Source organism: Amblyomma mixtum, chromosome 2, assembly GCF_055824585.1.
Source record: "Amblyomma mixtum isolate Tamu chromosome 2, ASM5582458v1, whole genome shotgun sequence".
Taxonomy (NCBI): domain Eukaryota; kingdom Metazoa; phylum Arthropoda; class Arachnida; order Ixodida; family Ixodidae; genus Amblyomma; species Amblyomma mixtum.
Genome location: NC_143013.1, coordinates 318,070,227 through 318,083,125, shown reverse-complemented (window position 1 = coordinate 318,083,125; position 12,899 = coordinate 318,070,227). Strand labels below are relative to the sequence as shown.

The 12,899-nt window shown below is 45.2% G+C and overlaps 2 protein-coding genes across 3 annotated transcripts in view; one reads left to right on the top strand and one right to left on the bottom strand.

Annotated features, from left to right (window-relative positions):
• LOC149365120 (uncharacterized) overlaps window positions 1–10,317 on the bottom strand; it is a 36,798-nt gene extending 26,481 nt beyond the window's left edge. Inside the window, exon 1 of the mRNA XM_089575195.1 lies at window positions 8,180–10,317. The gene's annotated coding sequence lies outside the window, so the exon portion shown is untranslated. The remainder of the gene's footprint in view (window positions 1–8,179) is intronic.
• The window catches only part of LOC149365116 (scoloptoxin SSD14-like), a 135,116-nt gene continuing 132,428 nt past the window's right edge, over window positions 10,212–12,899 (top strand). Inside the window, exon 1 of one of the 2 annotated variants that reach the window (XM_089575183.1) lies at window positions 10,212–10,350. The gene's annotated coding sequence lies outside the window, so the exon portion shown is untranslated. The remainder of the gene's footprint in view (window positions 10,351–12,899) is intronic. The other variant, XM_089575186.1, reaches the window with a different exon arrangement.

The window sequence follows — 12,899 nt, the reverse complement described above, 5'->3', positions numbered from 1 at the left end:
GCCATCGACATAGATTGAATACATAACGGACTTTGGAATTAATTTAGCCATGGGATTCATTGTCAGGACAAAAAGTGTAAAAAGTGTAGTGCTTAAAGTACACCCCTGTGGCACTCCATTTTCCTGAATGAAGTTCCTCTAAAGAGTTGAACGCCGCGTCATCAGTAATGTTCATCAATACTTGTTTGTGTACGTCGGGCACTGAGAAAAGGGATTGTGAAGGGGTAGTAGTTACCATTTACTGACTTGTTCCCACTCTTTATTTGATGTAGCTGAACTGTTTATGGAAGATATATAGTTTTGCCATGAAGTTTTCTCAGCGCACCGACGGATATGCCTGGCTGTGGCTCTCGCCTTGTTGAAATTAACAAAGCTTTCATGAGTTCGATGTCTACAGAAAACTCCCAACCTTTATTTTGTTTCTTTTTTTGCTTCTTCACATTGTTGTAAATACCAAACCTTTTCATTTTGTCTCACCAGTCCCGATGAATGAGGAATAGACAGCCGTGCAGCAGTGATTATACAGGTTGTGAACATTTCATTCAGATCGTCTAAACCGAGATCATACGAAAATATTGTCTCCAGGCTGGCTTTTCCTCAAAAAAGTGCCCAGTCGGCTCAAGGCAGCTTCCAACGGTGAGGTTAGGTAGGCATGATTGATAGTGAAGATGATAGGCTGATCCTGACAGGCGAATGATCCCTTCCGCATATGTTATCTAGAACATCCCACTTAAAATCGATGAAAAAGATGGCAAACTAAAAGATAAATCTAAGGAGGCCATTCTTCTAGCGATTGGAAACAGTATATGTGCTTTTCCGTATTCAGTAGGCGCACATTATTGCAGAGAATAAAATCTATTAAAATACAGGCTCTAGTGTTCGTTTGTTCACTACCCCAAAAATAGAAGTATGCATTAAAATCGCCCACTGCCAGATATAGCTCTGGCAGCTGTGCAAGAAGTGCTTCTAAATCATGAAGTGTTCCACTTAGATGCGGCTCAGTATAAAGCGATCATATAGTTATTATTTTTAATTTAAGAATAGTGGCAGCTAAAGCTACATATTTAGTCTTAAGCTTTATTTCGTGGATTGCAACCCCACTATGGACCAAAATAGTAGCCCTTCCAAACAGCCTGCTCACTTGCATAAACACTGAAATACTTTATACCTCTTTAAAATGATTTTTTTTTTTTGAGGTCCTAAGTTTGTCTACATAGGCCGACCAGGGAAAGCAAGTTCAAAATACTTATTACATCGCTGTAGATTTTAACAATCCATGACAATTCCAGTGATTAAAAATGTGATGTTGAATGGGTTTTCGGGGGTGTACTTAAAAACTTAGGCTTCCGGACATTTCGGGCTCGTTACTGGGGTTCTTTCTTTCCTGTTTCGCTCAAGAGAGCTGCGCCTCCGCTGAAGCTGGGGTGAATTTGGCGTTATGTCCATCGCCACCCTTGAGGCTCTGCAGGTCCGCAGACTAGCAGCGGATGCACGAGTTGTTGCAGACCCCTCCGGCCTACCCGGCCTTAGGAGCTGGCGAGTCCTTTGTGAGAGGTGGCAAGGCAGCCTTTGCTGCATCGGCCGGGGGTGCCGATGACCCAGCCTCAGGCTCACTGTGTTTGGCCAGGGCACGTACCCTAGGCCGGTGTGGTGTCCCGCCCCGTCGCACCACATCAGCTTAATTTGATTTTCCTGTGAATAAGAACCTTCCTTGTGCTTGTGTGAACCAATTTCGTGCTTCCTGAAATGTCATATTTTCCTTAGTCTTAACAGTTATAACTAATATATTTATGTTATGGGGTGGTCTCCATCACAGTAAGCGCATTTTGGTTCCACAATGCAGTAATCGGATTTGTGCAAATTAGATGCCCACTTGCCACAGGTTTGGCGGCCACGACAACTCTGGGATCCATGGCCAAATCTCTGACACTTCTGTTGTTTCACGATGTATCACAAGGTACCTTCGGAAAACTTCCCTTGTTTTTGGAAATAATTGAGGTGTTGCTTCGGTTCGTACATTTGTTTTGAGGGTGATCATTTGTTTCTAGGGAAACCATGAAGATTGATTGTTTGCTATTAGCGAAACGCTAATAGCATAAAAAAAAACTTCAAAACTGCCATCGTGTGGTAGGCGGATATTTCGATTGTTATACTAGAATCTTACATTATATGAAAAAATTGCTTTCCTAAACTGTTTCCTGGTAAAAAATGTTCTTGTCCAGAATTGTTGGGTACGACGTCCCATGTACCCATAGAAGGCTAGTGCATGTAAATCACGGCATTGTGAGGTAGCGATGACTCTTTGCGGTGCAGGATCTCCCGCATAATTTTTACTAACGTAGACAGGAGGTCACTCCCCCACGGCTTGTGGAGAAGTAGAAACAGTGGAGCATTTCTTAATCTCTTTCCGGAGATCACGCATCAGAGAAGGACGCATCTAGAAATTCCCATTACAAAGTTAGACCTTACTTCTCCTCTCTTTCGGTGCGAGAGCCAGAGGTCATGCATTGCATTAAATTTACGAATACTTGCACGATTACATTGCCGGCCGATTCGCGTGGTAACTTTATTCCAAATTTTCCGAATTTAAAAGCACCTCTCAGTATTTTTGTTTTGTTGAATTCTATAATCTGTGCCTCTACTTTTTTCTTCTTTCTTCTCTTTTTAATTAAACTTCGATTTCTTGCACTAAGCACATTCATTAGCTAGCAACCAGTATACACTCTTCTCTTAGCCCTCCTCACTGAACCCTGGCCCAACCCCCTACGTTGGTATGTTCCATGTCACTAAGGCAACAAAGCAATAACAACAACAACAACAACGGCAGTCTGAGTAGCCGCACGATTTCAGCCAGCAGGATAAAGGGCGCGGCGAGCTGCTCTCTGATGATGACCTGCAACAAGAACAACGCTACTGCTCTGGCAGTAACGCATCCGAATGCGGCACATGTAGCAAGGAATACTGCCAGAGACCGGAGCGGTCATCGCACACAAGATTGTCTCCGGCTCGCTTGAGTCTGGTCTTCGAAAAAATATACCAGAGCCTAGACGACGCAATTTCAGGGATCAGGCGGGATACTCGCATCATTTCGAATTCAAATGACCCAAAAGAACTCAAACTGAGAGCATAGATGTGAATGAAAATTAAAGATGCCAGTGTTTCTGGGCACGACATTTTTTTCCCTCACAGGCGACAATTAGGACATTAACAAACACGTTAACGCACATGTGATCGCTCAGAGCTGGAGATAATCGGTCACTAATTATTCAATGTTGAATAATCGCATACAGTAGTAATTAGACAGCCCGAGCCACCAACGTGTGCCAGATGTTTCTGAGCTATCCTGATACATATTAATGCCACCAAAGCAACTCAGAAAAAAAAAATGTAGGCAAAACGGGGAGTTGGCAGAGTTGTACAGACGACAAGGATCAAACTGTAAAGGGTGCAACGTCAAGCATCAGTTTTGGTGCGTGTCTTGCTAAAGTGGAGTTGTTTATGAAATTCCCTAGAAAGGCGTCAAAGTTTTGTGTCGGACAAACGGAAGCTTGCATAAATCATAGATGAAACGAACATGACAGGTCTTTGCCTGTTGCAAAGCTTCTTCATCTGCTAAAGCATTGCCTCGAATGTAAATTGTGTGAGCCCGTTATCAATGACACGACCATTTTTGGAGCACAGAGAGATAAGCGCTCATGCGAAATAACGAAGGCTTTCCACGTAGCAAGAAAAGGGCCAGGTTGTGCAAGCGAGCATCCGATTATTTTTTGTATAGGTAAGAATTTGACTTTCTTGCCACCTCACATGACCTCTTTCTGGTTTACGGCCTGATTAGAATTGGCTTTTACCGTTTTTTTTCTTGCCAATCTTGCTTTACTCTTTGTTAGTTGAATAAGGCAAGAACCAAGAATTACACAAGGCAAGAACCTTGTGTAATCCTGTCACCGATTGTACATCCAGGCACATGCGGAGAGCCTCACACCGTACAGCATTTTTGTGTTTGTGCCTGGAGAGCTGTTGCTGGACTCGGATATTTCACGGAGTGTTTAGTGATCTCACGGGACGCGTGCACCACCCGTGCGCGCCCGTCAAGCAAAGCAGCTTCGCGAGTGTGTCCCACGAATCATAGAGTTTCTTACTATTACCTAGAGGGAAAGCTGGCAGCCCGTCTATGGGAGTTTGCATGGCGACCCCTCGAGACCACTTCAGCCACCATGGGCGCTCAAAGCATCATGGGGCGGTGAGCTACCGACTGCAGAACTACAACTTTCGGCCAAAAAATAATGCAAAAATAAACGCTATTCGATAATCATGAATGTCCTAACGTTCAATATCCTGTGCGTAAATTGCAACAAACGAGCAGAAAAGCATTTAAGTGCAAAGTTCGCCCAAAATAAGGGATGGCTAGCTCTCCTATTGGCCAAGTAATGAACACTACAAAAACTAATATTTCGTTATTAACAGGCGCACTTTTAAATGTAAATGTGTTTTCAAAAAAAAATGTTGTTGCTTAGATACTTTAAGAGGTTTTTAATGGCATTTCAGAAAGTGAAACCTTTTATTGGCGTCTTGTGTCGTCGCGTTTTCACTGCTATGGGTTTTGCACACTGCGTTCGCGCGAAAGTCGGCTGCGCACACACGAACTGCGTTTTCGGAATGAAACGCCTTAGTAGTGCCACTCCATGCTTCCGAATAATTACGACTGTGCCGCAACAAGTAGCTCACCGACCCATGATACTTTGGGCGTCCATGGTGGCTGAAGTGCAGCGCCGCCAGCTTTCCCTCTAGGTAATAGTAAGAAACTCTATGCCACGAATCAGGCATGCTGCAGCATACTGCTGCAGCCCACGAGCATTTTCCAGCGAAGCGATTAGCGACGCATTTGCGGCGTTGACGGCGTCTTCGATGGCTAAAAATTTCACATACGACGATCGTGTTCTCGTGTAAAATCACGTGACCATGAAGTCATCGTCACATGACCTGTTATTTGGCGCCAAAGCGCGAACGAACTGCACTGCGACGCTGTATTAAGCGGCGAGTGTGAGGTTACATAACAGGACACCACGTGACGTTGCCGGTAGCGAGGAACCGTCTTAGCGCGCTCCTCACAGGTGTTGGTGGAGTGTTTTCAGTGCATCGCAAAGAGCAGAAGCGCACAAATCGCAAAATCGCAAAATCGCAAACGGCTGTTCTGGTCAAGCATATTAATGAGAAAGAATATCGTAGAAGCGTTTCTTTTCATTTCTGTGTGCGCGTGTTGCATACCATGCTGGCCGGCTCACGTGGGAGACGCTCTGTCCTAGCCGAATACATTGAATCCTGCCAATTTGGAAATTTTTCCAAAGCGCCAACGTTAAGTCCAGCTGTTGGTCCCGGAAACGACTGTGTCTTAAGGAGGCAAAAATTGCTTGAGCTGGCCGGCCTGCTTCCTTAAGCCGGTTTCGCGAAACAAGGAGCGGTCACACGCAAGCCACAAGTCGTTTTCGCGTTGTAAGCTGCTTTCAGTTTTTACTTTTTGCTGTTATTTATTGCCCTCCCTTTCGATACAGCTTATGAGAAGAGGCACGTTCTTCGTATGCTGCTGTAAATCATTAGAACTGCTAGCCTAGCGTGCTGCATTAGCAATTCAAGACGACGTGTTTCGAGTTCCGCTGACAACAGCCGCCGGGGAGAGCTGAATCAAGAAGACAGCTCACAGGTATTCAATATTTCTTTTCTTTTCGTTTCATTTTTGTTTGCAGCATAAAAATGTGCGAAGGCTCAGGGAAAAAGCGGACTATTTTTGCTTGAATGGAACCTGAGGCCCCCGCGCATGCAAGTAGCGAACATGCAGCATACAAAGTTATTGTTATTATAGAATAAACTCCTACTCTGTCAACTGTACCCTGCTGAAAAAAAGTTCTATGATGCAATAACCTCATAGATCATTCATCATAAAATATCATACAATCCGTATCACATATCATACAATCTGTATGACATATCATACAGATTGTATGATATGTCATACAGATTGTATGATATTCTATGATGAATGATCTATGAGGTTATTGCATCATAGAACTTTTTTTCAGCAGGGTATAAACAAATCATAACAGAAAGAAAGTCACAAATGTATATGGTATAATATCACCCTTGCTGCATTCATATTTAAAGAGTTATGACAGAAACCTAGCTTTGATGGAACGCCGGCTACATTTTTCAGCCTGCACGTTGCTGATACATAAAGCATTTAAAACTCGCGGCATAACATAGCACTTCATTCGGCCTTCAAGTAGAGTTCTGCAACCTGCAACAAACCAAAATATTTCTTGCAAAAAAATAGGTAAGTAAAAACATTGGCTTTTAAATGTCAGTAGGAGAGGCGCCATTTCTGAGCGGAATGAAGTATCAGCAAGCTAAAACACGCACTTTACGCAATTTTTTCAATATCGCGAATGATGTGAATATACAGAACAGGGCCTGGATTCTCGCGTGGTTGGGAAAAGCCTAGAACGCGAGAATCAGGCCCCAGGTGATGTCTCAGTTAGTTTGGCCAGTCTCCTACCATCATTCGCCCAGACAAAACGCCAGTTCACAGCGTTCTTTTTTGCAATGTTCAACCCGAGCAATCGTTTAATAACGGTGCACAGGTGTTCATTAATGAATACAAGCTCTTAGGGTGAGCGACCAAAGTCTTCCGTGTATATGCGCGTTTTATTTGCTCTCTGGAGCAGTTTGTCTGTCTTGTAGCGTCTCTTAAACTGAACAACAGTGTTAAGGGGCTCGGTTTCTTCTTTTATGGACCCGATGACATACTTCAGCATCATCTTCCGCAATGTACGGGAGTTCCGAGTTCAGTCACCGACTACGGGACCTCCACCTGAATACATTTTTCATGTAATCATGTTCATGCTCTAAATAAAAACGATTCTGATTCTGATTCTGACTCAACATTCCCAACTAGTGCGGTGGTTTTAGGAAGGCTTTCTCTCTCTAGATGACGCAATCTCTGGATCTCTAGACTGTACCTTTGTGAATACAGTTTTTCGACTGTTATTCTTTGCTCGAGCTGATCACCTTGCTTTTTCTGAAGGTCATAATCAGCAGCCAGCTATTTTAATCACTTCCTAACGAGTTGCGGTTTCTTACCGTGTTACTGCTTACTGTGTTTATAAAGAAGCCAACCTGGAGCACCTCCACTCTCCAAGTGCGAGAGCAGTAACAAGATCATGGGATATTTGTGAGTTTGTGCCAAGTGAAATCAGTAAATGAAAACAAATAGAATAAATACCTACGACGGGGATTCAAACCCGCCGCGGCATGAAGAGGTCAGCTTCGCTGACCACTGCGGGAGAGCACTGGGCTATGACCACAGTTTTTTCTTATCTTTAATGCATCGAAACCGAGTCAATACTAATCATCAATCGAACTATTCAATCAAGACTATTCCGCAATGCAAAAACTGATTCTCATATCTTCGTACTCTGGACTCCGCCCGCACATCAAAATTGCGGGAAAGATACACGTGCGTCAAGAACTGACGACCATTCAGGCGGCCGGTCCTGCGCAGCACGAACCCCCCGCATTGTTCACTGAGCAGAGACTGGCTTTGGCCGCAGCCGAACACGCCTCGTGTTAAACTGCAGCACACGTTGTTGTTGTTGTTGTTGTAGCCTTAGACAGAATGGCACATACCCACACTGTGGGATCGGCCAAGAATCGGGAGGTAAAGGTTGGTATTCACCTGTACATAGTAAAGGCAGAGAAAATCCCGTACGCACACGCCGTGTCGCACAGGATGCGAAACGTGGGCAGAAAATACAACGTTCAAGTCATTTTTTCTTGACGCTGAAAACTGGCCAGTATTTATTTGCCCTGCAGTGCAGCGAGGGCGGCAGCCGGATGAAAGAAGAAGACTGAAAAATTTGTTCTGTAAAGCACGGTGACAGAATTGTAGATGGTGCGAAGGGTGTCGCCTACAGGATATCCGTTTCTTGCTGTTACTACATTGGACAGACGGGTCGTTGTTTAAACATCCGCCTTATGTAACACAACCAATCTTTGGAGAGCGGTAACAGGATCGTATCTTCCTATCCGTTGTCGTTCACGAAATCACCCCTCTAACCGTCTGTTCCATGAAATGTCAGTCATCATCAAGCATAAGGATCAAACGGTACTGGAGATAGTAGAGACTTACCATATTGGTAAAGGTGATACTTCGTCCGTCAGCAAACATCATAATCACTTGATCAGAGCGAAGTTGAATTTTTGGAGGGTGCCTTCGCGGAAATGTAAGTCACAGCCAGGGTTGATAAGTCGGGTTCTTTCCTGCACTTTGTCTTCGCACGAAGCGTGTAAATAAATGCAAGTGTGTAACAAAACTTAGTTGAAAGTAAACGCTCGTGTCGTCTGGATCTTCGCTCGTCCTCATTTTCCGCGCTGTTATAATATGGATTTATAATAATCCTTTCTCAGCAATTCACTGTAGTTGTCTCCTGAAGTCCTCTTGTGTCCTCAAGTGTTCTGTGTCCTAAGGACCTCCCCCATTACCTACTTTGAAATGCAGCCTCACCTCTTGGGGCATCTGGGCTTTGAAAGCTGGCAACAATTCAGCATCCCATCAACATCAGGGGGAAATCTCAAAATGTGCGCCTTATCTTGAGTCGTGTACAGGAATGAACGACGAACGGAGCTTCCTCTATATAGGCTCGATGTTGGAGGATGATTGCTCAGGGGACAACGGAGGAAGAAGAGGGAAACTTCGAAGCCTACAGCTGAACGGAAGCAATGGGTTTGCTTCTCAGCAGTCGACCTCTAAATATGTCTACTAATTAAAACAGACTTGGACTCAGCGGCAGTTGGCAAGAGCTGCTTTGTCGATCAGTTTGTTGAAATAACGTCTTCGCTTAGTTGGAACTTGATCAACTAAGTTAAGGTCACAGGAATACGCGGCAGTCCATGGGCCGAGCAGATACCAAGCCGCGAAGAGTTCGAAGAAAAGCTTCGCGGTTTGTGAAGCGTCTAAATTTCAATCGCGTATGGCTCGCCTAATAGAGCACACTGCGTAGAGATTCTTGCGCAAAAACTTATGGGGCTCCGTGCCTTAATCGCCCAGTGGTATCGAACAGAAGCTGTCTCAAGGGCTATTTAAGAGCAAAGACGTAAGAATGAAATTGTTGGTGGGAACGGGAAACGCTATTACAATTACTGCACCGTCAGCAACAAGCTCAATTTACAGGCTTCACGACTGAATACGTGCGGCAGAGTTGAGAGAATGACGATCAGCGTCTCCGTACGTAGCTACAGCTGGTGAAGCCCCCGAAACGCAATCGCTACCTACCGCATCTGTTAGCGTCAGCCTTCAGTACCCTTGCAGAGGCTTCAGTCTGCTTCCAGAGGCTTTTCTTTCGTGCCGATTAAAAAGCAAATAGGGGACGAAATACTCGCAACAAACTCTCCCACAAGAAGGCCGAACCGCATAGAGAGTCCAGGATATGTACGGGCGCTCACAAGAATCGGAGGAGGTGTGCCACTAGGCTATCATTATCTTCTCACGCAAAAATCGAAATAACTCTGGCTCTGCAGTCAGTCAAATGCGTCCGCATGAATGCAAGAAGGTTGGAAGGGCAAGAGAGGAGGAGGGAGCACCTTTTCTGTTTTTCACACGAGAGACGCGCTCGGTAGCCACAGCTTCCCGCGCTCACGCGCAAGCAATCACCGCGTAAACAGCTCCAGAAACAGCAAGAGTACGGGAGTAACTATGAAGGAATGAATGAACCAAAGAAAAGAAAGTGTGGAGAGGAATAAAGAAGCGAATGACGAAATAAAAAATGATAAAGAAAGAAAGAAAGAAAGAAAGAAAGAAAGAAAGAAAGAGAGAAAGAAAGAAGGAAAGAAAGAAGGATGGAAAGAAAGAAAGAAACAAACAAAGAAAGAAAGAAAGAAACAAAGAAAGAAAGAAAGAAAGAATGCCTTCTCTCCCCTCTTGGCCGCGGAGCTATCCTGCCGTCTCCGATGCATCTCTGCCGCCGTCGTCGTCTTGGCGTCCGCGCAGTGTCCTCGCGCTCTGCCCAGCTGGAGTTCGCGTCGAGGGTGCGCTCACTCGCGGAAGCGTGGAAGACCGGGCCGCTGCTTCCCAAGTCGCCGCTCCTCTACACTGAGTCGCGTTGGTCGTTCGCGCCGCTGCCTGACACAGTGCATCACACGGCACACGTAAAAGACGCCCCGCGGGGTCTGCTTCCTTGCTCGGCGGGAGTCGTTGCTGATAGTGGAGCCGGCTGTGCAAGATCGCGGTCGTCGTGCCGCACACGTGGTCGTCTCAGCTGCTCCCTCCTCCTCGTCCCTGCGGGTCAGGTCGTCGACGCTCGGGTGAGTGGAAATCTCAACACCGCTGTCTGTGCAGGATGTAACGGGAGCTCTCCGGGCGACTTCTCCTCCGACATATCGTACGCCCGGCCCAGGAATATTCCACCCGTTCACGTGAAGGGGTGCGGGTAGAGCGCGCCTGAGAAGGCTCGCGCGGAATACGTAGTTGGACCGCGGTTGGATGGCATGCGACAGGAATATACATAGACAGGTTTCAATACAATTATATCAGTGGAAAACAGTTGTTGAGAAGTTTAACATAGCAGTTAATTCAATCGCACTCAAGTGTTTTATTAGTCAAGAAAACTTTGCGCAGAGTAACACAAAATGGGAAGGAGAGACGCGCACACACACACGAGCGCTCGTGTGTGTGTGCGTGTCTTTCCGTCTTGTGTTATTCTGCGCAAAGTTTTCTTGAATACTTCACTACACCAACTGGCGCAACGTTCTGCTCTACTATGTTTTATTAGGTCCTCAACAGGTTGTGGCAATATAAAGAGGTCAATGTATAGGAGCACATGACGTGATTACTCCATATGTGTAGGTGTTCTAGAAGCACATTATGCTTTTTCTCTATTTTCCAAATAGTTTTCCTGTCAACCTATAATGCCCACAACTTTAAATTTCAATTAATAAATAACATAAAAATACGTACTTGTTCGTAAAATGAATGTTTTATTTCGCATTTCTTCTAGCTCTACTTATCGTGGAAGGAGTTAGTAGCGAAAAGCATGTTCCATATTTTATTAATAGCAAATAAATCAAAGTGGTTGAAGTTATTCCAGTGGAGCCCTCTTCTATGGTCGGAGTCATACCTAGCCCCTCGGTTTCAGCTCGTAAAAGTGCATCGAGTGCAAATGAACAAAACACCTTGTTGAGCGACTTGGTTCTTGCATTCCATGGTTGCAACGCGACAGACGAGAAATGCTGTGTTTTGTCCTCCTTTCTTCTCCCCGTATGTCCCGTTGTCACCATTGCAGAGAATGCAACCTTCCACTGGTAATTTTCTATATGTGCTTTTCTCTCGCTGCACGTAATTCTGGAGTTTTCTTGTGGTGCTGGCTTTATCGACGACCCTGAAAATTAAATTAGGGAGCGTGGAAATGAATTCGGTGAGGGAAGTCGATTGCACTCGCCTCAAACGTGGCGACAAACTTGTTGAGCGAGAAGTTGTAACATGTTGCGGACCGATGTTATATAATTTTTATGCGCGAATACGAGTTAGCGGCTTGTGGAATATTCACAGCACAACGAGTAATGCACCTGTAACACAAGCTACTTCAGTGTTCCATGCAAGGACTGACACTTGCCTTTAGTGTCAATCGCGCCGTGCCACGCGATGCACTTCAGTAACATTCCCTGCAGAATGCACTCAGCGCGAAGTGAATTGGGCGAACTCCTTAGATTCGGCTTCAGCGCACTTAACGCTGTCAGCGTGCGCAGCCAGCTGCCTCTTACGGTGAAGAATCGCGTAGAATGCCGGCTTGGCCTTACTTTGAGAAAACAATTCGGAGAAACGGCCAGTAGCCCGAACAAATGTACGCTCGACCTGTGTTGTCCCCACCTTCCACGCACTACGGGGTCAGGGCTGCACTTAATTCACTCAAGGACGCTGGGGAACCAGACCGGGTCTTGAGAGATAGGTCGGTGCGGTGAGTACGTGCGCCTAGAAGACGCACTGCACCTAATTTCATTGTTTCATTGCTCGAAAAAACATTGTTGGTGTTAAAGGTCCATTACGAAGGACACTTTCCTTCCCCGTGCAGCACCGTGTTGCCAAAGTTACAGTTGGACTCTCGGGAAGTGACACTAAATTTACCCGTCTTACGTTGCGAGCGGCGTTGCAGGCTGAACAAGCCACCGTTCACAGCTGGCAAGGCGTTCTTTCTTTCTTTCTTTCTTTCTTTCTTTCTTTCTTTCTTTCTTTCTTTCTTTCTTTCTTTCTTTCTTTCTTTCTTTCTTTCTTTCTTCCTTTCTTTCTTTCTTTCTTTCTTTCTTTCTTTCTTTCCTTCTTTCCTTCTTTCTTTCTTTCTTTCTTTCTTTCTTTCTTTCTTTCCTTCTTTCTTTCTCTCTTTCTTCCTTTCTTTCTTTCTTTCTTTGTTGTTTGTTTGTTTGTTTGTTTCTTTCTTTCTTTCTTTCTTTCTTTTATTCTTTCTTTCTGCACAGCGCAAAATTTTGTAGCCACACAGGCGGAGAGGGGACCAAGATGAAAGCCCGAAAGAGCCCTCTTTGTTGTCTTAGATTGCTCGTCACGCAAACGGGCCTCAGATGGGCGTGGAATGTTGCATGCAGGGAAACCGAAAATGAGGCAGAATAGACAACAGCGCCCACGCAAGTTCAGGCCCCGGGAACTATAGTTCGCTTCTAAGAACAATGGTTTCTATGCAAACGACTAAGGTGGGCGTTAAAAAAACACACACACTGTTATTCACGCAGGGTAAGGGCAAGAAAAATGGAAACAAAGCTGTGCTAAGGGACCCGTGCCCATGCGTTCAGAACACTTGAGGTAGAACAAACAGCAATCCTTCAAAGCATATTCGACTGTCCCTGTA